The sequence below is a fragment of the Bubalus bubalis genome, chromosome 4 (genome assembly GCF_019923935.1).
Source record: "Bubalus bubalis isolate 160015118507 breed Murrah chromosome 4, NDDB_SH_1, whole genome shotgun sequence".
Lineage (NCBI taxonomy): Eukaryota > Metazoa > Chordata > Mammalia > Artiodactyla > Bovidae > Bubalus > Bubalus bubalis.
In genome coordinates this window covers 126,625,305-126,629,945 of record NC_059160.1, presented here as the reverse complement: position 1 = coordinate 126,629,945, position 4,641 = coordinate 126,625,305, and the positions used below count along the sequence as shown (strand labels likewise).

The 4,641-nt window shown below is 39.0% G+C and overlaps 1 non-coding gene across 1 annotated transcript; it reads left to right on the top strand.

The window, feature by feature from the left end:
- Positions 1–4,239: 4,239 nt before the first annotated feature.
- On the top strand, positions 4,240–4,310 carry TRNAS-GGA. The gene has a single exon. It is a non-coding gene; the product is annotated as a tRNA-Ser (tRNA).
- Positions 4,311–4,641: the final 331 nt, after the last annotated feature.

Sequence of the window (4,641 nt, the reverse complement as noted above, 5' to 3'; positions counted from 1 at the left end):
TCCGGTCACTCCTCAGAGTGGCCTTGGCTTTATTAATATCTCAGTGTCTGTCGCCCTACAGTTTTTCGTAATTTTAACGCACTGTGCTCCTTTCGTGAATCTAAATTTTTATACACATTGCGCCAAGCGCCGGCCGGAAGATTTCATGTGCGAGCCCTGCCGGAAACGGCGACTTGGTGTGGAAGTTGGCACCTGAGGCGAGAAAGGGACGAAACTTCAAAGGGCTGTGAGGGCTTAACTCCTCGCTTCTTAGATTAAAAGAAAAAAATAAATGGCCCCCAGAAAGAGGCGGTGACGCCCCAGGACACATGGCAAATAAGCGACTAAGCTGAGAATCCAGGGTACCAAACTCCCGGTTTCCAGATTCAGGTTTGATCCGGGTACATCTCTTAACATCATCCATCACCTTTTCTTTGAACTCTTGCGGCTTTCTTCTATAGATGATTTTTAACAAGCCTTCCCCAGTGACTATTAAGCAAAAGAAAACCAGAAACGATATAGAAAATCTGAATAAAATGATGTGTGAATTTGACCTAGTGAATACTCTCAGAAAAACAACCAAAGTCAGAGCATAGGTTTTTTGGAAAGCGAACATACTACCAAACATCAACCCCATACCTAGCTGTAAAGTGACTCGGAACAAATTTTAAAGGTCATTCGGCATGTGTTTTTTTAAGCACATGTTCTAGTTAAGCTAGAAATCAATAAAGAATTATAAAAATAAGCCCATATAACCCATAGCCAATCATAATGGTAATAATGAGAAAATACTTTGAGCCGAACGATAAAATACAATAGGAACACCTGTAGAATAAAGCTAATGAAGTACTTAAAGGAAAATTTACAATCATAAGTAAGTATACTAGAAAAGAGGCTGAAAGATCTTCAGCTAAACATCCCCTTTCCAGAAGTTAGAAAGAGAGCAAAATTAAGGAAAGTAGGAGGGAAATAATGCTAAAAGCAGAAATCTTTTAGTGCTAAAAGCAGAAATCTTCCCAATTCCATGATCAATAGTATCATACTGCTAGCTTGAAATTGCCTCTGAGGGGAATCTTCACACTGTGGAAATCAAATAAGATAGTGTTTTGTTTTGTTCAATAGTGTTTTGTTTTGGTTTTGTTTTGTTTTAGTGCACTAGCACATCACTTCATACAGTAGATTTTTAAAATCCAAAGTTGATTTTTTGGGGGGGAAAAGACTAATCACATTGACAAAAATTTAATGGGATTGGGCAATAAAAGGAGAGATATTAACAACTTATACCAGTAATGAAACTGTATTTTAGAAATAAAAAGAACATCTTATAAACAACTTAATGCAAATATAATTTAGATGATTGTGCAAATCTCAAGAAAAACAACTAGCTCACTCAAGAGAAGAAAATATGAATAGTCCCAAACCGGTATATAATTTGAATCAGTAGTAAAGAACTCACACACAAGTTTCAGGTCCATGTTTCCACCAGTTAATTCCTCCAAACTTTGAAAAATTCCATTTTTTATTATATAAGGCTACCATAACTTTTGTACTAATTATAGAATCTCCAAACTTTGAAAACCCAACTCTTTGGAACTGATTTGGTGGAAAAAAAATGTGACTTAGTGACATGATAATCCCTTATATGTCACTTAGCTGATGATATGTTTTGCTGTGGAAATATTGGTATTTTTGATCATAGGTACTATCCCATTTCTTCTCATATAGTGTATATTGCATGTTCTGTGGTACCTTTCCAACATCCAAAAAAGTCTGTATTCCAGAACACATCTGACTCCAAGTATTTCAGGTAAATTAGGACCTATATGGACAGAGAAGGCAATGGCACCCCACTCCAGTACTCTTGCCTGGAAAATCCCATGGATGGAGGAGCCTGGTGGGCTACAGTCCATGGGGTCGCGAAGAGTCAGACACAACTAAGCGACTTCACTTTTCACTTTCATGCATTGGAGAAGGAAATGGCAGCCCACTGCAGTGTTCTTGCCTGGAGAATCCCAGGGACGGCAGAGCCTGGTGGGCTGCCGTCTATGGGGTCGCACAGACTCGGACACGACTGATGTGACTTAGCAGCAGCAACAGCAGGACTTATATGGAAGAATGATTTTAAGACTTTAGGTTTGAGAATAACTTTTTTTTAGCCATAAAGGAAAAGATTGATAAATTCAACTACATTAAAATTAAGGACATTTGTTTACAAAATACCACCATAAAGTGAGTGGAAAAGCCACCATATGGGAGAAGTTTGCAAAGCATATAATGAGGAATTAGTACCCAAAATATATAGACACCTACAAATCAATAAGAAACAGATGACCTAATACTAAAAATAGGCAAACGGCTTAAGTAGGCGCAGCACCTATAAGGAAATATAAACGACAATAGAAAATATGCACATCCATATTAGTAGCCACAGACATGAACATGAAAATCACAATGCCGTATTAGTACGCACCCACCAGACCAAAGAATAATTAAGTCCGACAGTAATAAACTTTCAAGCAGGACAAAGCAAAGAGAATCCTCGAACACTAATTAATGGTAGTGTAAATTGATACAATCACCTTGGAATACTGTGATTTTAGTAAAGTTAAAGATACACATTCACTATGACAGTAATTCTATTCAGAATCTCTTATATATGTGCATCTTTGTAATAGCTAAAAACAATAAACAATTCAAACATATCAATAATAGGATGGATAAATTGTGATGTGGTCATACAGTGAAATATAATACACCAATGAAAATTGACAACCATTATAGCCATCTATAATAACATGATGAATCTCATTGCTGAGTAAAGGAGGCAAATATGGCAAAACCAATACAATATTGTAAAGTTAAAAAATAAAATACATATTAAAAAAACCACTAAATACGTTTCCACTTACATCAGGTTCATAAATGCAAAACTCAACTCTACTGTTAAGGATACATACATTAAATAATAAAACTGTTAAGAGATACAGGATGTGACCAAGGAGGGCTTCCGAGGCGCTGACAATGTTCTGTTTCTAAAACTGGATGTTGTTTTATACTTATTTTTTGAACTGTACAATATATCTTATACACTCTTCTGTGAGTAAGAATGAATATATGTCATATATAACTTTTAAGTAGAGTAGTTATTTGGCCAGATAAAGGTCATCTTTAGTACATTTGAGTCACAGAAAGGTAAAAATAATGGTAATTCAGAATATTTATAGTGTGATTACTAAGTTTTTAATGAATTTACCATCTTATGTGCTCTTCTAGGTCAAAAGTCAATAGTCTCTAGTGCTGACTGCCACTTGGGCTGCTAAGCAATTCCTGCTGGTACGCCTGGGGCACAGTGCCTGTGCATGTGCTCAGTCGTGCCTGACCCCTTGCAACCCCATAGACTGCAGCCCACCAGGCTCCTCTGTCCGTAGAATCTTCCAGGCAAGAATGCTGGAGTAGATTGCCATTTCCTCCTCCAGATCTTCCCAACCCAGGGATTGAACCTGGGTCTCCTGTGTCTCCTGCATGGGCAGGCGGATTCTTTACCAGTTGCAACACATTGGGAAGTCCATGCCTGGTGCACAGACAAGGAGAATATTACCAAAGAGATTCAGTGAATTGCAATAATGCCCTTTCCCCCACCCCTGCTTATTCTCAAGACTCTCTGTGGTCTAGCCAAGAGCAAAAACAACTAGAAGAGAGAAATTTTGAGGTGTTGATATGGTAAATAATAAAAACAATAATGCAGGATAAGAATTGCAGAGGCCAGATTCACTTAAAAAATCTTGAAGACTGTGGGCAAGTAAAAGAATAAGGGTGCCATAAAATGATTTTAGATGTGCTGTTTTGACCCAAAGGGAGTGTAATCTCCAACCTATGTTTGGATAAGAGAGGAGGCGAAGAGAAGTCAGGGTGAAGAGGTAGAAGGCATGTCATATTGCCATCGAGAGAAGCTTCGTGTGGGTGTTCTCTAGTCTGAACTAAGTAGCTCCCCAAACCAGTGGTGGGCAGGGCCAGACAGGCCCAGTAGCACTGAAAACGTATGTGTTGTTTCTCTATTGCTGCCCACAGACTTTTATTTATAATCTGTACTGTTTTACAAAGCAGTCATCACAGACACCTACTCAGGGACACAAACAAGAAAGATTTCTTTGACTTCAGTGTTGCTGCAGAGATCCTTTGAAATTCTTTTAGATCTCTGTGCTGAATCCTTGTCTTCTTCCTCCTATGAACTATAGGTATGCTTAACTGTAGGTAGGGGCTTCCCTGGTGGCTCAGAGGTAAAGCATCTGCCTGGAATGCAGAAGACCTGGGTTCAATCCCTGGGTTGGGAAGATTCCCTGGAGAAGGAAATGGCAACCCACTCCAGTACTCTTGCCTGGGAATTGGCAACCCACTCCAGTACTCTTGCCTGGAGAATCCCGCGGAGAGAGGAGCCTGGTAGGCTACAGTCCACGGGGTCACAAAAGATCGGACACGACTGAGCGACTTCGCGACACGATGATGCTCCAAGATGTTGCCTTTTTTTTCTTTTTCTTTTCTTTGCATTCTGTTTTCCATGGTGAGCTGATCATAGCTCTAGTTTGCTTTTTTTTTTTTTTTCAGAAAGACTTGCAAGTCTGTATTTTAGTCCTAAAAGAACCTTTGTGCCAGTTCTCTCTTTCC